Source organism: Pleurodeles waltl, chromosome 2_2 (genome assembly GCF_031143425.1).
Source record: "Pleurodeles waltl isolate 20211129_DDA chromosome 2_2, aPleWal1.hap1.20221129, whole genome shotgun sequence".
Classification (NCBI taxonomy): Eukaryota; Metazoa; Chordata; class Amphibia; order Caudata; family Salamandridae; genus Pleurodeles; species Pleurodeles waltl.
Genome location: NC_090439.1, coordinates 936,069,069 through 936,090,771, shown reverse-complemented (window position 1 = coordinate 936,090,771; position 21,703 = coordinate 936,069,069).

Sequence of the window (21,703 nt, the reverse complement as noted above, 5' to 3'; positions counted from 1 at the left end):
GCAGGGCCTGAGGTACCTGGGGCAAAGGAGATGCCCACCCTCCTGGGTGAGCGGGCACGGGAAACACGCTGAAGGGCTGCTGGGAGGGCGGTGCTGGTAGGGGGGGTGGTGGCTGTACCTGTTGTTGGGGTGGGCACAGAGGTGTCCGCCACTGCCATGGAGCTTCCATCGGAGGAGGAGTCACTGTCACTGGTCTCCCCTTCTGCCCCTGTCGTGGAGCTCCCCTCGCCCTCCGTCCCACTGGTGCCTTCACCATCTGTGGATTCGGCCTCCAGGCCCATGTGGGATGCAGATCCCTCCGTCACCGGTGCCTCTGCTCCTCCGTCAGATGATGCTAATGCACACAAGGACAGGGTGACAAAACAAAAAGGGGAGGAGAGACAGAGGATACACTTGGTCAATGCAAGCAACAACACTACTGTTGGCATACACAACACACAGGGAGCTGCCCTATGCACAAGGCCATGCCCAACCAGTCACTAAGGTAGTCACCAGCCCCTGGGGTACAATGCCTAACACCAGCATCTTCACACCTGACACCCACAGGACCCTACCCAGTAGTAGATGCCCACTAACACCATTGGGTTTGGAGTGCTTTAGAGCCTGCACACAAGGGACCTACCCTGCTATGATCACCCTGGCCTAGGGGCACCCACATCCCCCACACAGCTAGCTGGTAAAGCATGCAAATTCAGGATTCAGAATCTGTACTCACCCCCTTGTGGCTGCTGTGATGCCCTCAAGTGTCCATCCAACTCCGGATAGGCCACAGCCAGGATGCGGAACATCAGGGGGGTCATGGTGCGACGGGCACCCCTTCCACGTTGGGAGGCCAGCCCCAACTAGGCCTCCACCATTTTCTTGGTCCAGCGGCGCAGGTCCTCCCACCTGTGATAGACCCCCAGGGTCTGCACCTCCTTGGCGATGGCATGCCAAATACCCTTTTTCTGGTGGGCACTGACCTAGAGGGAAAAGACAGCAGAAAAGGAAATTACTGACCCATCTGGACCGGCATACTCATTGCCCCCCAGTTCTCCCCCTTGCCCTGATGCACATACACAGACCACCTCTCATGCAGCACTCAGGCCAGGACGCCTCAGCACCCCCCAACATGCGCTTACATCGACACCACTCCAAACATGCATTGCCCACACTGTACTCACCTGTTTGCCTGGAGGACCGTAGAGTAATGTCTACTACAGTAGGACCCCATCCACCAGTTTCTCCAACTCTTCCGAAGTGAAGGCAGGGGCCCTTTCCTCAGACACTCTAGCCATTGTCGCTTCCAGACCAGGTCACAGCAGCACTTGCAGTGTATGTCCTCTCCTGTTGACGGTCAAGTAGCAAGTGAGTGAATAGTTAGAAAATGGTGGTGACGTCCACAGCGGTGCGTACCGTCACCACCGGCGTACATCGCCATTGGCTCCTGGAACCCATAGGGCCCAATGATAACCAATGCGATGTTGTGTGGCGTTTATCAACCGCCTACTGTGACGGAGCGCAACGACAGCACACTTACCTCATTTACACTTGTCCCTCCTCACAGGTCCGGCCGCCACCATTTCAGGGGGGGCACATGGCATGGCACCTAACTGCGTCTCAGCAGACATTGGCACATCAACTGACTCTCACTTTCACATACTGCTTCTGAATGCACAGCTGTTCAACAACAGCTGTGCATTCTATGTGGTAATATGACCTTATGCTCACCGTTCTCCTCCATAGGCAACAACCGGTGAGGCAAGTGATGAGATGGCAGCATCCTCCTGTGTACAGACCCCTGGTGGACCTCTCGACAATGGAGGACAGACACATTATCATCAAATACAGATTTGAACGTGCCACAATCCAAGAACTGTGAGCCCAATTGGAGCCAGATCTGATGTCAGCTATCCGCCAGCCAACAAGAATACCCCCTCTAGTGCAGGTTCTGTCAGTGCTGCATTTCCTGGCAAGTGGTTCCTTTCAAACTACAGTGGCCATGGCATCAGGAATGTCTCTGCCAATGTTCTCCAACGTGTTGTCCAGAGTGTTGTCTGCCCTGCTGAAACACATGCGCAGCTACATCGTGTTCCCCCAGGTGGATGATTTGGCCACAGTGAAAGCTGACTTTTATGCTCTGGGACATATCCCCAACATCATTGGTGCCATTGTTGGTACACATGTGGCATTTGTTTCCCTTGGGAGAAATGAACAGGTTTACACGAATAGAAAAAGCTATCACTCGATGAATGTGCAGATGGTGTGTTTGGCGGACCAGTACATCTCCCATGTGAATGCCAAATATCCTGGCTCTGTGCATGACACCTGTATCTTGAGGAATAGCAGCATCCCTTATGTGGTGGGCCAACTCCAGAGGCACCGGGTGTGGCTAATAGGTGACGCCAAGGTCCCCACACAGTAAAAATAGGTGTCTGGGTATGAGATTGTCCATAAGGGTTAGTGTGTGTCTAACAGTTGTCCCTCAATATTTACAGATGACTCTGGTTACCACAACCTCTCATGGCTACTGACCCCAGTGAGGAATGGCAGGACAAGGGCAGAGGAATGTTACAATGAGGCACAAGGGCGTACAAGGAGGATTATTGAGAGAACCTTCGGCCTCCTGAAGGCCAGGCTCCGGTGCCTCCATCTGAAAGGTGGATCCCTGTACTACTCACCCAAGAAGGTATGCCAGATCATTGTGGCATGCTGTATGTTGCACAAACTGGCCTTGAGATGTCAGGTGCCTTTTCTGCAGGAGTATGAGCCTGGGGATGGTCTTGTGGAAGCGGTGGAGCCTGTGGACAGTGAGGAAGAGGAGGCAGATGAAGAAGATGTGGACAACAGAACAAACATTATACAGCAGTACTTCCAGTGACACACAGGTAAGAGACTGTAACTCAACTTTACTTTTCAGTAATATTTTGTACATTGTACATGGCAGCCTCTTACCCTCTGTCTATGGACACTGACTGTACCCTTTGGATTCTCTGTTTTCAGATCTGTGTGCCCCATTCTGGCTCCTGCTATATGTACTGCTGCCCACCAAAGGTCATCCTGTAGTATATTTCACTGAACATACACGTTGCAATGCTTTGATAATGTTGTACTAATACATTTTTTGATTCATTACACTGATTTCAGTATGGTATTTGTTTCAAGGGTGTTTATTTTTGTGCCAATAAGTATGGGGGTATGTGCAAGGGGATGGGGTGATGGTGGAGGAATGTCCAGTTGGAGTCCAGTCTATTGGTATCACAGGTGCATGGTCCAAGGGGACATAGGAAGTGGATCAATGGTAGTTCAAGGTGGACAGGGTGATAGAGTGGGACACAAGGGTGACAATCAGGAGAGTCTTATTTCCTGGCGGGGGTCTTGACAATGTTCTCTGTCTTCTGCCTGGATCGCAGGCACCGTTTGTGGGGTGGTTCTCCTGCAGGGGGTGGGGTGCTTGTGGCCTGTTGATCCTGTGGTGGGGCCTCCTGTCCACTAGCGTCGGCGGAGGTGGAAGGCTGTTCCTCGGTTTGGCTAGTGTCAGGCGCCCTTTGTTGTGCCACTGCCTCCCTCATGGTCTTGCCCATGTAGCCAATACCCCTGCAATGGTGACCAGGATGGTGTATATTTTTGTTAGGTCCTCCCTGATTCCCAGGTACAGTCCCTCCTGCAGCCGCTGGGTCTCCTGTAACTTGGCCAGTACCTGGCCCGTGGTCTCCTGGGAATGGTGGTATGCTCCCATGATGTTTGAGAGTGCCTCGTGGAGGGTCGGTTCCCTTGGCATGTCCTCCCCCTGTCGGACAGCAGACCTCTCAGATTCCCTGGTGTCCTGTGCCTCTGTCCCCTGAACGGTGTGCCCACTGCCACTGACCCCAGGTCCCTGATCGTCCTGTGTTTGTGGGGTTGCCTGGGGTCCCTATAGTGGTGGACACACTGCTGATTGATGTGTCCAGGGACAGTGGCATGGGCCCGCTGGGTGGGTGTTATGCTAGTGTTTCCTGAGGGGGGAGGCTCTGTGGTGGGTTGGGACTGTGGCAGGGGAACAGACTGTCCAGAGGTTCATGATGGGCCAGGTTGGTCATCCAGATCCAGGCGTGCAGAGCTGCTGTCATCACTGTGGGCCTCTTCTGGGGGGGTGCTGGATGTAGCTGGTACCTCCTCTCTGGTGACTTTGGGTAGGGGTCCTGTTGGGATGCAAATGCTTTCTCAATGTATCTGCGTGTGCCATCTTGTGCATGGCTGTGTTTCCCTCTATGATTGTGATGTCCCTGTTGGCTTGGCCTTGTGTGAGTGGTGATTTTGTGGGCTGGGTGAGTCTCTCTATTGGGCATGCTGGTGTGATGGGAGCCCATGCAGGTCTGTGATGGGTGTCCATGCATTGGGGTGCATGCAGGGCTTGGTATTGGGATGGGTGGGTTGTGCTAGTGGGGTATGTGTGAGTTGGTGAGTGATGGGGGTAGGGGTAGGAGTTTGTGACGGCATGCAGGTAGGGTGGGGGGATGAAGTAGTAAAGATTTGCCTTACCAGAATCCAGTCCTCCTGCTACTCCTGCGAAGCCCTCAGGATGCATGATCGCCAAGACTTGCTCCTCCCATGATGTTAGTTGTGGGGGAAGAGTTGGGGGTCCACTGCCAGTCCTTTGTACAGCAATCCGGTGTCATTAAACCACGGAACGCACCTTCCACCGTAGGTCGTTCCACCTCTTCCTGATGTCATCCCTTGTTCCTGGATGCTGTCCCTCGGTGTTCACCCTGTCCACGATTTTTCACCATGGCTCCATCTTCCTTGCAATGGATGTCTGCTGCACCTGTGGTCTGAATAGCTGTGCCTCTACCTGGATGATTTCCTCCACCATGACCCTTTGCTCCTCCTCTGAAAACCTGGGGTGTCTTTGGGGTGCCATGGATGTGGTGTGAGTGATGTGTGTGAGGATGTGTGGGGTGATGTGTGGGGTGTTGGGGTGTGTGCTGTGAGCTGCATGGATGGTGTATGGGTGATGGTGTTCTGTGCCTCTGATTGAGTGGGTGCTCCTGGCTTGTGTCTCTCTCTGTTGGCAATCTTTTTTATCATTGAAAGGGTTGTGAGTAATGTGGGCGTGTGTCTTGGAGGGTGTGTGGTTGTGGTGTGTGTATGTGTGTCAGGTGTGTGTATTTTGAATTGTCCAGTGTGGTGTAGTTTTGTAAGTGTGTGTGTATTTTTTCAGTGCAGTGGTGTGTACCGCCAATGGTTTACTGCGGTTGAAAGACCGCTGTGTTGATTCATGGGTTGTGATACTGTGGGCGCATTCCTGTTGGCATAACGATGTGGGTTTTGCTATCACCAGGTTATCACTGACCTTTGGTCTGGCGGACTTGTGTGGTTGTCTGTATTGTGGCGGTATTCTATTTGTGGGTCGTGATACATGTGGCGGATTACCACCGCGGTCACAGTATGTTGGTGGCCGTCAGCACGGTGGTAGGCGGAGTTTACTGCCAGGGTTGTTATGAGGGCCATAGTGAGTGAACAGAGCAGCGATTTTAATGCATGTGAACTGGTCAACCAGCCAATATACAAACCTTGGGGGAGAGCCACACCTCTCCAGTTTGTAGAACAATGCCCTTCCTGGGTGGAAGAGCTAACACCCCCTCCCTCAGGAATGTGCACTGTCCTGGCGGTGAGCTTCAAAGGGCTCACCGCCCTTGAAACTCGACCCCCAAGCCTGCTGCTAGCAGCAGCTGGCATCCCCCTTTGCAAAGCCCCACTTTTGGTGGGAACAAATGCAGGAGACCTAACAAAGGGTAGGAGGAGTGGCCTCACCTGGCATGCACCAGAAAGGTGAACACTATTTTTCATTTTCCTCCATCTTGAATGGACAGAAAAGTATCCAGATAGGTTTAGGGCAGAGACCCTTCCCACAGGAAGCTGTCACTATAGTGGGTATAGCCACCCAAAGGTAAGTGTACCATTGGACACTATCAGGTTCCCCCTAAATCGCCCATTAAGTTCAATATTTAGTGGACTTCGCTAGACCAAGATTTCATATTCAAAAGGAAGAAAAGAAGGCAGCACCAAGAAAGCCAGAGAACTGTAGACCTGCTGCACAAGAAAAGGTACCAAACCCTGCCTGCTACATCTGGGACCCAACAAACGCTGCTGTGGAGGATCTGACCACTGGACTGACCTCAGAAAACCCTGGGGACCTCCAGGCTTTGCCAATAAGCCAAGATCTCCCTCCAGAGTGGACGTACAACTCTACAACCAAGCAAGAACCAACAAGCCAGTGAGGGTCACTTAACTGTCTGGCCCATATCTCCTGAACTGGAAGCTGCAGCTGGACCCAGTGACACACCAATGACCACCAGGACGAATCCCACAAGTGTGCCAAGTTTGGTGGCACAGCACCCTCCAGTGGCCGGGTCATGCCAATACCCTGAGTAATGGTTAGCTGATGACGAACAACCAGAGAACCAGCTTCCCGAGAGATGAAAAAGGATCAGGAGGAAGCCCCAGTCAAGTGACATCAGGAACACCAAGGACCTCCCACCAGAGTGCTCCCATTGTCATGGAAGCTGCCCTCAAAAGAAACTCACCTTCAGCTCCAAGGGACTCCGTTGCGCACTGCTCCTGGATCAACAACTTGCCCTGCACCCAGCCACCCAGCACCCTGCAAGGAGAAACCAGATGTGCCCACAGGGCCCCACACCCCTTGTGACCTTGACACCTCAAGGGGACCCCAAGGCACCACCTTTAAATCTGCAAGAACCACCCTTTTCCAAGTGGTCCCCCTGAGGGGCTCTGCACCTGCTCCAGGAGGCTTTTCAGTGCTGCTCACGCCGGAACAGGGAGTCACCCTATCCTCTCCAGCTGGCACAGTGTGGATACGGACAGCCTCGACCAGCACGCAAAAGCGGAACCTGGTAACTTAACTGTGTGATTTTATGAGCATTGTCAAACGTGACTGCCTATTGATTCCTATGGTGCGTGATTACGCACAAACAGACTGCATTTAATAAATCCTCAAAAATTCATAACTTTAAAAGTACTTACCCATTTTTTACAATCTTGGTCTTACAATTTACATAAAGTTCTGGAGCATTTATGTATATTGGTCTCAAGTTATTCCTTTGAGTGTGTGTGGTGCATGATTGATACTGTGAGTACAACAAATGCTTTGCACTTCTCCAAGATTAGCCTAACTGCTCAACCAACCTACCTCAAATTTAGAGCATTAGGTGATCTAGTGTTTGCCTCTGGAAACCAACATGTGGTTGCCTGGACCCCCTGCACAGTGTGCCTAGTTTTGCACAATACATAGAGGGCCACCCTCCAACACACACCAGAACTCTGGTTCTGTGTGGACTACCATTGGCACCATTGCCATCACCAAGACTGACGTTGATTCCATCCCCAGAGCTGTTGAGCTCATTGATCAGTTGGGGGCTGCCAAGTTCTTCAGCACATTTGATTTAACATCTGGGTACTGGCAGATTGCCTTAACTGATGGGACCAAGGAGAATTTGGTGTTCTCAATGCCAAAAGGGCATTTCCAGTTCTGGTTCATGCCCTTTGGGTTGAAGAACGCCCCTGCCACCTTCCAGAAGTTGGTCAATCAAGTCCTGGCTAGGCTTGAAACCTTCAGTGCTGCCTACCTTGATGACATTGCTGTTTTCAGCACCAGTTGTGAGGACCACTTCCACCACCTCTTAAAAGCGTTGAAGGTGCTGCAAGCTGCATGCCTCCCAATCAAGGCTAGTAAGTGCCAGATAGGGCAAGAGTCAGTGGTGTACTTGGGACACCAGGTAGGAAGTAGCTGGGTGGCACCCCTAAAACCCATGATTGATGCCATTCAGGCTTGGGCAGCCCCCAAGACCCAGACAGACATGAGAGCCTTCTTAGGCCTCACTGGGTACTACAGAAGATTTGTCAAAGGGTATGGCACCATTGTTGACCCCTTGACAGAGCTGACTTCCAAGAAGCAGCCTAGACAGGTGAGCTGGACTGAGACAGACAGATGCCTCAGAGCATGGTGTGGGAGCGGTACTTTCACAGCTGAATAAAGAGGGCCTAGACCAGTCTGTGGTCTTCCTTAGCAGAACACCAATCCCCAGGGAACAGAAGTGAATTGCAATTGAAAGGGAAGCTATTGCTGTGGTCTGTGAGCTGAAGAAGCTAAGAGCCTACTTTTTTGGGTCTCACTTCCAGGTTCAGACCGACCACAGGATCCTCAGATGGTTAATGCAGATGAAGGGTGAGAACCCAAAACTGTTGAGGTGGTCCATTTCTCTAAAGAGGATGGACTTTACGGTGGAACAATGTCCTTGCGCAGAACATGCCAACGCTGATGGTCTGTCCAGGTTCTTCTGCCTTAGAGAGGAGAACTCCCAAGGGACTGGGTAGTTCTCCCTACTCTCAGCTAGAGGGGACATGTGTAAGACCTGGCATCTTTCGGCGTGTTTCCCCTGTCTTTTTGCCTTCTGACCTCATGTTGTTATGGTATGTTGGACTCTGTTTTTGCTGGTTTATTGTCTCTGCAGACTTTCCTAGCTGATCAGTGTTAAAGTGCAAGTGCTTCCTATGTAGATTATAATGGTGAATTGGTTTATCCATGGTTGGGATATTTGATTTACTCATAAGTTGCTCGTAAAGTGGCCTGTGTGTGCCCAGGGCCTGTCAATCAAATGCTACTAGTGTGCCTGCAGCACTGATTGTGCCACTCACATTAGTAGTCTGAAAACATGTCTCAGACCTGCCACAGCAATGTCTATGTGTGTATGTTTAAACTGCTAATTCGTCCTGACAAGTGTGCCCACTTGCCAGGCCCAAACCTTCCCTTTTGGTATATGTAAGCGCCCCTAAGGTAGGCCCTAGGTAGCTCCATGGGCAGGGTGCAGTGTATGCTGCGGTGGAGCCTGCATATCCTGATGAGTCTCCTGGGCTGGAGTGGGGAGGGAGGAGCTGACACTTACACCTGAAAGGGCTATGCCTGTCCTCACACAATGCAGTCTCTGATCCCCTGGAGTGTGTCTGGGGCCAGGCATGGGCAAGGCAGGATCTTGTGAACAACAGAGACTTTCTTTTGAAGTTTGCCTACTTCAAAGGCTAAAGGGGTATAAGTAGTGGACCAAAAAACCCAGCCTTTTAGAACACTTATGGATCAAGAGGAACCTCTATGAAGAAGAAGAGCTGAAGAGCTGGGGGAGGAGTATTGCCCCTTTGCTGGGCTTGCCTGCAGTAGCTGCTTCTCACATAAAGAGGGCAAAGACTGGACTTTGCTGTGTATCCTGCTTGTGAAGTTTTTCCAAGGCTTGGAGTAGAGCTCGCCTCTTGTTGAAAGTCTCAGGGATATTAAAGACTTCAGCTTCATCTTCCTACAGAACTGGGAACTGTGTGTTTTGTGCTGCAACAGAAGAAAAACCACTGCGATGCCGTCAATGATGTCGCTGCCTGCTCCGTGACCTGATGACGCCACGCGGAGCCATGCTCCAAGTCGCACCGCCACTACCTGACACTGTGACTAAGCCGTTGCTTGCACCGTGACCTGTGGACCCCGCACACTGCATCTCCTTGCTCACACCACAGCCTTGGCATCCCCGACACCGTTGTGCCACACTGACACCGACGCCGCTGCCTGCATCGTGGCCTGAGGACACTGCTCGTGAGGTACACAATGCACCGTCCCACAATAATAGACTCCAGTGTTGTCAACAGATGCCCATGTCTGCTACGCGACCCGTGGGCAATGCATGGAGCCCGCCCCATGCCACACCGCAGCCTTAGGCCTACCGAAGACAGAGCTTCAGGAACGACTAAGCCGCTGCCTGCACTGTGACCTGGAGGCACTGCACATCGCACTGCTCCACTTGACTCCTCAGCCCTTGTCTCACCAATGCCACAGGATGCTGTCACAGAGCCGCAGCCTGCACCATGACCTATGGGCACTGCGCATCGCATCATCCTGCTTCACCTCGCATCCCTGTTGCCAACCACGCCAGCGCTCCTGACTTTGTCTTCAGCCTGGAGTTGATCTGCAATGCGTATGACTTCAAAAGCCTGACGACACCAGCACTGTCCTCTGAAATCGATGCCTGCGACACCAGTGCCGCCACACTCTGGATCTCATTGTGAGGATCGTGATGCCCTACATTTCCAAGCTACTGTTTGCGGTTCTTCCCGACACCGTAGCTGGCCCGCGACGCCGTGGCTAGCCTGAACTGTTGGATTTGTTGTTTGCGATCCTGTGATAGCCCTAGACGGAGCTATAGACTTCAAGGAATTGGATTTTTCAGTTAATTCTTGCAAAATTCATATCTTTATTATTGTGTGTTGGATTTTTCTCATTTTGGTCTTGTTTTACAAGATAAATAATGGCTATATTTCTAAAACTGGTGTGGTGTCCTTTTGTATTGTTTTCACTCTAATACTGTGTGTTATGTGCAAATACTTTACACATTGCTTCTGAGATAAGCCTGACTGCTCGTGCCAAGCTACCCAAGGGGGTAAACAGGGGTTATCTGAGCTTGGTAGCTCCCTTATCCTGACTAGATTCAGGGTCCCTACTTGGACAGGGTGCAAACCGACTGCCAACTAGAGACTCTATTTCTAATAACACCCAATCCATATTATTGAAGAGTTGGGTAGGAAAATTATAGACTGTAGCAATAGAGGGAATAATATTCCTAGCTCAATTATCTGGGCAGGCAATTTTAATATTGTGAAATGTCCCCATGACGGAAAACACACATATGGGGATTTACTAATGACACAGATGACAAAATAGGACATTTTGCCCATACAGCTTATGGTAAAGCCCACTACCATTTGGCCTTATCATTAAATGTGATGTCGTCATCAGATGCCAAAGGGCAGGGTGACTAAACCCCCCTCACCCACCTTTACAGGCAGGGGAAGGGGTTGTACAATTGTTTTTGTGATGTTATCAAAAGACTTGGCCCAGCACCTTGTGAATTATAAAGTTTTATCCCTTCCTTTAGGCGATCATAATCCAGTTAGCTTAAAATTGCATCCCTTTTATGTAGTAAGACCACCTGGGAGAAAAACTGTTCCAGTCACTCACTCATTAAATAGGGGGGTTTGTCTACAGTGGGATTCCTTCTACCCCAGTAATTATTTTGAAAATGTGATCTTAAAAAAACAGAAAGGATGCATTGAGCTGCTTTTCGGTGTCTGATGATTCAGCTAATATTTTAGAAAATATTGAGGGTCTTTGTAAAGCCATATCAGGGGGGCTAACCAAAAAACCCACAAATGTTTGGTCAACCCACTCTTGGTTCACAAATGTACTGTCACCCTGCAAGCACTTAAACTGGCCACTAATAGTATCCAGTGGAATAGCGAGATCATACTAGCAAGGTTTAAATACACTCAAGCTCTCAAACAGAGGAAACATGAAGTAAGGCTGCAGGCATGGGAAGACTTACAGAAGGCCCCCAATTAAAAGATCCCAAGCTAGTTTCAAGCATTGTCAATTGCCCTTTCTTTAAATCTAGTGCATTTGATAAGATCACATCATATAATGGAACAGAATAGGGTCAACTATTTTTCTGCAGTTTTCAGTCCTGGAGATAAGGAAAGAACAATTGGTGAAGAAACTGGGTATAAATGTGAGGAAGGATGGGTTGCAGACTTAGTGGATTTACACTCTGTTATTAATGCCATCCAAAGTGCAACTGCTGATAAGGCCTCTGGTCCTGACGGGGTTCCAGTCGATCTGTTTCAAGCTAATTTAGACTTCTGGGCCCCACCGATTAAAAGTGTGCGGCAGTGAAAAATGGACCACCCCCTCTTGGAAGGAATCGATAATAGTCCCCATCTACTCAAAGGGTGACCGGAGCTCACCTGCATTATATCGCCCAATTCCATTGATTGATTCAACAATGAAGATTTTGGGCGGGGTGATTCTGGGGAAATTAGAGTCTTGGGTGGAGAAGACCTCATTTTGTAGTTCAATACAATATGGTTTCTGACCGGGCCTGAGGACTGTAGAGCAGGCACTGAACCTTACACTTATCGTGGGTAAATATGCAATGGCCAAGGCTGGGGGGCCTTGCACATGGCCTTCATGGACATTTCATGTTATGGTGGACAGAAAGTTATTGTGGGCCACTCCTCCCAGACCAGGGGTCCTGCCTAGAGCGATTATTGCTCATCTTTTCAACTTTCGCGACAGAGACGCGATTTTTGAGTGGACAAGGACCCATGGTCCACCAGTATTACAGGGGAAACTGATATCTATCTTTCCAAACTACACCCAACGAGTGCAAGATCAACGTAAACCCTTTCTTGAGGTTAAACAACACATGCGCACCAGAAATCTGCAATACAGCCTGTTATTACCTGCCAAACTACACGTCCAGTATAGACACGGTACACTTTTTCTACAACTCCTATGAGGCGAGTGAGTGGCTTGACTCGCTACCACAGCTGCCGGACTAAGACCGACCACGACACAGCATCGGAGACTCCACTACAGGGGGCGGCCCCATTTGAACCGTCATCCACCTCCTGGGGCTGTATCGGCAGACATCCACTCCTCAAGCAGAATTAAGGTATGCCCAGATGGTACTTTGTGGGAGTCAGGGGATCGGAGTCCACTGGTTGATTCATCCCAGCAGGGCACTGGTGGCCCCAGTTCACCCTATGACAGTGGTGATGGTGTTTGACTGTGATGGTTACTGTCAATTGGAATGCGGATACATAGAGACTTCATATGTAGTGGCCCACAATCATAACACTGCTGCAAGCCTTCATGTTCTGTTAAGGTGGACCAGGGAGGGCCCAGAGGGCACATTTAATTAAACTGCTGAAAATGTCACCTTTGCATATGTTTGTCTTTGCCCCTAGTTAACATTGGGTAGGAGCCTACACTTATGAGTGGGAGGATACTGCGTGGGAGCTGAGGCACATGCGTGTCGCAGCCCTTCGTGATGCCCCCTCTTGCTTAGCAATTAAGATTGGTCCTATTGCCTATGCGTAGTTGTTTCTCTCACTTTAGTTGAATACAGGTAATTGGGTTATGGGGCGATTCCAACGGGTTCGCTACTGGCCACAGGGTAGGTGGGTGTACTTTGTGTGGGTGTACTTAGTGGGTCTGCCCAGAAAGTGGGGGATTTGGAAAGTTCTAGTTGGGGATCATGAAATGGCACAACAGTTCATGTTCCGTGCATTCATGTGAAATGGGTTCCTCCACATCTGGGTTTCCATTACACTACCCGTAGGGCAACTGGAAGAACAGAGTCGTCCAACAGGAGATATATATACGCTTTTCCCACATGAGATGGCCCAACACACTAAATTCATAACATGGAATTTTAGGGGAATTGCTCAGTTGGAGTAACGCAGGCAGATGTATGCTTATCTGAAACGTTATAGGTCTTCCATAGTGTTGTAGCAGGAAAAACATATTTGGGGGACTGTATTCAGTCCCTCAGTAAAAGATGGAGGGGACAACTATACGCTACGTCTTATTCTGGATTTGCTCAGTAGTGTTGATCTGGATAGCCCTGAGTATTCCCTTTGTGCATCAACAGCATGTTATAGATCCCGAGGAACGCTTTGTAATTGTGTATGGTCTGCTCATGGCCAGGAAATTTGTTTAATTAATGTATATGCTCCTAATGTGGACTGTCCCACCTCTTACATGTCTGTAATACAGGCAGCTTCTCCTTTTATTACTGCAGCCATAATCTTAGGGGGAGATTGTAACAGCGTCCTTAATGGAGATCTAGACCGAGCGCCACCCAGGCTCCACACTAAACCGCAAATGACTACTGACCTCTGCTTCCTGTTAAGTGAGTTGGGGCTCGGGCTTTGGAAAATTAACACTATCATAGTTCACTTGGTATGGGCAGATAAACGTAAAAAAGTCTGAATTTCAACTTTGCAGCATACATGGGAGAAGGGGGGAATTGGAAGTCCCAAATATTTAATTCTACTACATGGCGGCACAATTGCAACATGCAGTATATTGGTTCGCGCCGGATGCCTCCTGGGAGAAGCGGTTGCTTGAAGGCTCTTGTGCAACGGGGGAGTTACCATCCCTCTTAATGAGGGGAACCAGACTACCTCCAGAGGTCATGTATGTGATTCGACATGTAGCCCAGGTCTGGGAAAGCGCTGTTAAAAGGGCAATCCATCGTGCACCCTACGCCCCTGACATGCCTCTGTGGTATCTACAGCCATTTCACAAAATGGCAGAATCTATGACAGTCAAACATTGGAGATAGGGGGGCTGCACAACCCATTTTCTTTCCATGACCGAAGATTTTGATGTGTTTCCCTTGGGACCAGGGCTGTTCCTCCAGTACTGTAAGGTCTTGGTGACTGCCAAGGAGATATGGTCAACGTTTCCAGAGTCCCCCTGATTTCTGCTACACTTTCTTCTCTCCTCAAGGGACCAGAGGGACGATGCCTTTTGTCCAAATATACCAAGCACTGCGGGATGACCTGCCCGGTACCCCATTGCGGGTCCAGACCTGTTGGGAGGAGGTGGTACCAGACCCTCAGTCGGAGGCAGACTGGGTAAAGATTTTTTCTGGGGTGAGATAGGCCAGCTCTAATGAGAGATTTAAATTAACACGGTATAATATTTTACATCAAACTTATCTCTCACCGCTAAAATGACATGAAATCTACAATACATGCCCAGCTGCCAGGGCCCGATATGGTGCCCCAAGAGCTAACGCATTGTGTACATGATTTGCGTCTGCAAGAAGCTGCTCCCAGACTGGGAACGAGTACTAGAAGACATAGGGCCTCAGATTGGAACATCCCACTGTCCATTAAACAAGTCATATTAGGTCTCATGCCCATTCCGGCACAGAAGTAACTCTGTAGAAAATTCGTGCTTCTCTGTCTTACCCTGGTGAAGGGCCATTTGGCTGTCTGTTGGCTCTCCCTGAAGCCTCCTAATATACAATGTGCCTTTGAGACATTTGTGAATGGGGTGGAGGGGCAAAGGAACTGCGTATGAAACGTGTGCGCACAGATGAAAAACTAGGCAAAGACCTTCGGGCGTGGAATGCCATGCTGTCTGATGTAAGGCGCGGGGAAGACTGCCCAGAAATTGACTCACCTACTCTAGACTCTGTTTTACATTGACGCAGCTTCAGCAAATACTGTAGTGTATTTTCTTCCATATGTGACCTTAATACAGCTACAGGTTAATGTTAGACTACGTATACCATGGATGTACAAGGGGCACGATAGTGGATGGGATGCACTGTTTGAATTTATGTATAATTCTCCATGACGCATTGTACATTTCATGTAACAACTACTATCTACTATAATGTAGACTATGGCTCTCATTACAACTCTGGCGGTAAATCCCGCTTTCCGCCGTGCTGAAGACCACCAACATACCGTGGTGGCAGCGGAATTCCGCTACAGGTATTACGACCCACATCTCGGAATCCACCACAATACAGCCACCCACACAAGTCCGCCACACCAAAGGTCAGTGATAAACTGGCGATACCAAAATCTCCACCGACACGCCAACAAGAATACGCCCACACTATCACAACCAACGAATCAACGCGGCGGTCTTACAACCGCGGTAAACCATTGGCGGTACACACCGCTGCGCTCAAAATACACACACATTTAAAAAACACAACCACATTGGACAATTCAAAATAAACACACCTGATACACATACACACACCACACCCACACACTCACACCACTATAAAACACACACCCATATTACCCACAAACCCATACAACAACATTTTTTGAAAAAGCTGTGAGATAGAGAATATCAAACACAACACCAGCATCCACAGACACACAACACCATCACTCATACAACATCCACGCACCTCAAACAACACACACCAACACAACACATCACGCAGCACAATAAACAGCACCTCACACATCAACCACACAACATCATGGCACCTCAAAGACACCCCAGGTTTTCAGTGGAGGAGCTCAGGGTCATGGTGGAGGAAATCATCCGGGTAGAGCCACAGCTTTTCGGATCACAGGTGCAGCACACCTCCATTGCTAGGAAGATGGAGCTATGGCAGAGAATCATCGACAGGGTGAACACAGCGGGACAGCATCCAAGAACACAGGATGACATCAGGAATAGGTGGAATGACCTACGGGGGAAGGTGCGTTCAGTGACAGCCAGACACCAGATTGCTGTACAGAGGACTGGCGGTGGACCTCCACCTCCTCCCCTACAACTAACAATATGGGAGGAGCAAGTCTTGGCAATACTGCATCCTGAGGGCCTCACAGGAGTAGCAGGAGGAATGGACTCTGGTAAGTCAAATCTTAACTATTACATCCCCCACCCTACTTGCATGCTATCACATACCCCCACCCCCATCACTCCAACTCCTCACTAATGTCCAAACATCACAAACCACACATCCTAACACAAAGCCCTGCATGCAACAACAAAGCATGGACACCCATCACCAAAGCATGGCCACTGCACATACCCATACACCCTCCTAAACCACCATCACACAAGGACCCACATAGGAATGCAAGCACTGGGTTACACGGTCACCCACCCATTGCACACCATGGCACATACACATGTAATAAACATCGTTTTATACTCCTGCAGGACCCCTACCCAACGTCACCGGACAGGAGGGTCCACACATGTCCACACCACCAACAGAAGAGGCCCACAGTGATGACAGCAGCTCTGCACAACTGGATCTAGATGACCAGCCCGGCCCATCGGGGACTCGGGACAGTCAGTTCCCCTGACACAGTCACAGGCCACCACAGAGCCTCCCCCCTCTGGAAACACCAGCACAGCACCCACCCAGTGGGCCCATACCTCTGTTCCCAGGACACGTCAATCAGCACTCTGGACTCTGGTAAAATCCCCCCAGCCCACCTGCATGCCATCACATACCCTCACACTCACCCCATCACTACAACACCTCACATATGCCCCACCATCACAACCCACACATCCCAATACCAAGGCCCTGCATGCAACACCTATGCATGGACCTCCATCACCAAAGCACGTCCAGTACAGATACCCACACAGACCCCAAACCAACTATCACAAAAGGGCAAACACAATTATGCAAGCACAGGAGTAGAGGGTACCTCACCCAATGCTCAAGATGGCACACACAGATACTAAAACTATGCATTTACACCCCAACAGGACCCATACCCAATGTCACCAGACAGGAGGTGCCAGACATATCCAGTCCCCCCACAGAAGAGGCCCACAGTGATGACAGCAGCTCTGCACAGTTGGATCAAGATAACCAGCCCAGCCCATCAGGGACCTCTGGACAGTCGGTTCCCCTGCCACTGTCACAAGCCACCACAGAACCTCCCCCATCAGGAAACACCAGCACAGCACCCACCCAGCGGGCCCATCCCTCTGTCCCCAGGACACGTCAATCAGCAGTGTGTCCACCACTTCAGGGAACACAGGCAAACCCACCAACCCAAGAAAATCAGGGACCTGGGGTCAGTGACAGTGGGCACACGGTTCAGGGGACAGAGGCACAGGATAAAAGGGAAGCTTGGAGGACTGCTGTGCGACAGGGGGAGGACAGGCCCAGGGAACCGACACTCCACGAGGCACTCTCCAACATCATGGGAGCATACCACCATTCCCAGGAGACCACAGGCACGGTACTGGCCAAGTTTCAGGAGACTCAGTGGCTGCAGGAGGAACACTACCTGGGGATCAGGGAGGACTTGAAGTCCATTAACAACACCCTGGTCACTATTGCAGGGGTGCTGGCAGACCTTGTCAACACTGTGAGGGACACAGTGGCACACAAACAGAACCCTGACACTAGCCTGGACGATGAACAGCCCTCCACCTCGTGCCGGCGCTAGTGGACAGGAGGCACCGCCACAGGAACAACAGGCCACCAGAACACCACCCCCTGCAGAAGGAGAACCACCCCCCAAACGGTCCCTGAGATCCAGGAAAAAGACAGAGAACATTGCCAAGACCCCCACCAGGAAATCAGACCCTCCTGAATGTCACCCTTCTGTCCCACTTTGTCAACCTGTCCACCTTAAACTGCCGTTGCTCTCCTTCCTATGCCCCATTGGACAATGCACCTATGAGACCAAGAGACTGGATTCTACCATGGACATTCCTCCACCATCGCCCCAGCCCATTTCACCCCCACTCCACTTATTAGCACATGAATAAACACCCTTGAATCACAAAACAATCTTGAGTCAGTCTGTTCTGTCACAAATGTGTAATTGTACCTCTCCGAAATATAGCAATGTCAATGTACTTGTTCACATACCAATGTTACACAGTTGTTGGCCTGCAGTAAACATAGCAGAGGGCACAAGGTGTGACCCAGATCTGTGAAATGGAAAGCCAAAGTGACAAGTCGGGGTCCATACACAGAGGTAAAAAGGCAGATTTATGCTAGGTCCTACAATAGTATGAGATGTGGGAAGCAGTTCTATCCTCTTACCTGTGTCTCACTGGAAGTATTGCATGATGATGTTGTTACAGTTGTCTACATCTTCTTCTTTTGCCTCCTCTTCCTCACTGTCCACAGGCTCCACAGCTGCCACAAGTCCACCATCAGACCCATCCTCCTGCAGAAAAGGAACCTGGCATCACAAAGCCAGGTTGTGCAACATACAGCATGCCACAATGATCTGGCACACCTTCTTTGATGAGTAGTATAGGGATCCACCTGTCAGATGGAGGCACCGGAATCTGGCCTTCAGGAGGCCGAAGGTGCACTCTGTTATCCTCCTAGTTCACTCATGTGCCTCATTGTAGCGTTCCTCTGCCCTTGTCCTGGGATTCCTCACTGGGCTCAGTAGCCATGACAGGTTGGGGTAACAAGAGTCACCTGCAAATATCGAGGGACAACTGTTAGACATCCTCCAAACATTAGGGAATCTCCCATACCAAGACAGCAAATGAAACTGTGTGGGGACCTTGGGCTCACCTATTAGCCACACACGGTGCCTCTGGAGTTGCCCCATCACTTAAGGGATGCTTCTATTCCTCAAAATTTAAGCATCATGCAATGAGCCAGGATACTTGGCATTCACATGGGAGATGTACTGGTCTGCCAAACACACCATCTGCACATTCATTGAATGGTACCTTTTCCGGTTTCTGTACACCTGTTCATTCCTGTGGGGGGGGGACAAATGCCAGATGTGTCCCATCAATGGCACCAATTATGTTGGGGATATGTCCCAGGGCATAAAAGTCAACTTTCACTGTGGGCAGATCCTCCACCTGAGGGAAAACGATGTAGCTGCGCATGGGCAGATAACACTCTGGGCAAAACCTTAGAGAACATAGGCTGAGACATCCCTGATGCCATGGCTACTGTTGTTTGAAAAGACCCACTTGCCAGGAAATGGAGCACTGACAGGACCTGCACTAGAGGGGGGATTCCTGTGGGATGGCGGATAGCTGACATGAGGTCTGGCTCCAACTGGGCACACAGTTCCTGGATTGTTGCACGATCAAGTCTGTAAGTGATAATTATGTGTCTGTCTTCCATTTTCGACAGGTCCACCAGGGGTCTGTACACCGGAGGATGCCGCCATCTCATCACCTGCCCCAGCGGACGTGCCCTATGGAGGAGAACGGTGAGCAGAGGGTCATACAGCACATAGGTTTCACAAGGCTGCTTAGCACAAATGTTAAATTTTCTCTATGTGCCTTTGTCTGTCTGTATTCCTGGCCTAAATAGGTGTGACGTAGTTAGCTGGCCTGCCATGTGGCCCCCTGAAATGGCAGCTGCCTGACCTGTAAGGAGGGACAAGTGGAAATGAGGTAATTCCGCTGGCATTGTGTGCCATTGCGGTCGAAGACCGCTGCGCAATTCAGCATTGGTTATCATTGGGCCCTATAGGTTCCAGGAGCCAATGACGATGTACGCCGGCGGTGACGGTATGCACTGCCGCATCCGTGACCGCCATTTTCTATCTGTTCCCTCACTTGATACCTGACCTTCAACAGGAGAGGACCTACACTGCAAGTGCTGCTGTGACCTGTGTCTGGAAACCACAACGGCTCGAGTGTCTGGGGAAAGGGCCCCTGCCTTCACTTTGGAGGAGTTGGAGAGACTGGTGGATGGGGTCCTACCCCAGTACCCTTTACTCTATGGTCCTCCAGACAAACAAGTGAGTGCACTGTGAGCATGATGCGTGGGGCATTATTGTATGGATTGCTGTGTGAGTAAGCCTCGTGTAGGGGGGTGGTCTGAGGGGTCCTGGGCAGAGTGCTACATGTATGGTGGTCAATGTATGTGCGTAAGGGGATGTGAGGGATATGTTGGGCCATGAGTATAACAGAATGGACGGTATGACTAATACCTTTTCTGCTGTATTTTTTCTGCAGGTCAGCTCCCATCAGAAAAAGTGTATTTGTTATGCCATCGCCAAGGAGGTGTGGACCCTGGGGGTCTTTGACAGGTGGAGCCCCCACTGCCGCAAATGGTGGGAGGACCTGCGCCACTGGGAAAGGAAGTCAGTGGAGGCCCAGCTGGGGCTGGCCTCCCAACGAGGAAGGGGTCCCGTCATACCCTGACCCCCCTGATGTTCCTCATCCTGGCAGTGGCCTATCCGGAGTTGGATGGGCGCTTGAAGGCATCACAGCAGCCACAAGGGGGTGAGTACAGATTCAGAATCATAACTTTGCACGTGTTAAGGTATTACCTGAGTGGGGGTTGTGGGCTGTAGGTGCCCCTAGGCCAGGGCGAACATGGCAGGGTATGTTCAATGATGGGCTAGCTCAGATGCACTCCAGCCCCAATAATGTTAGTGTGCATCTACTACTGGGCAGGGTCCTGTGGGTTTCAGGTGTGCAGCTAATGGTGTTAGGCATTGTACCCCATGGGCTGGTGACTAGCATTGTAACTGGTAGTGCATGGCGTAGTGCATAGGGCTGTTCCCTGTGAGTTGTGTATGCCAACGGTAGTGTTGTTGCTGGCATTGACCAAGTATATCCTCTGTCTCTCCCTCCCTTTTTGTTTTGTCACCCTTTCCTTTTGTGCATTAGCATCATCTGGCGGAGGAGCAGAGGCACCGGCAATGGAGGGAGCTGCATCCCACATGGGCAAGGGGAGCACCACGACGGAGACAGGAGAGGACAGTACCGACAGCAACACCGCCTCCGATGGCAGCTCCCTGGCGGTGGCCTACACCTCTGTGCCCACCCCCAACTACAGGTACAGCCGCCACCCCTGTACCAGCACTGCCCTCCCAGCAGCCCCTCAGCCTGTTTCCCGTGCCCGCTCACCCAGGAGGGTAGGCATCTCCTTCGTCCCAGGCACCTCAGGCCCTGCCCCAGTCAGCCCTGCTGCCCTCAGAGAGGAGGCTATTGACCTCCTGAGATCCCTCTCTGTTGGTCAGTCAACCATACTGAATGCCATCCAGGGTGTCGCAGGGCATTTGCAACAAACAAATGCATACCTGGACGGCATTCACTCTGGCGTGGCAGCCCAACAGAGAGCATTCCAGGCTCTGGCCAACTCACTGATGGTAGCCATTGTCCCTGTCTCCAGCCTCCTCCTCCAACTTCCTCTACCCAGTCCCAATCCCCTCAACCCCAGCCTATCCCAAGCACACCATCAGACCAACAATCACCCAAATCAACACACAGAAGTGGCTCAGGCAAACACAAGCACCACACTTCATCTCACAGGCACTAACACAAGCACCATCCACATGCAGACACACAAACATCCACTACCTCCACTGTGTCCCCCTCCTCCTC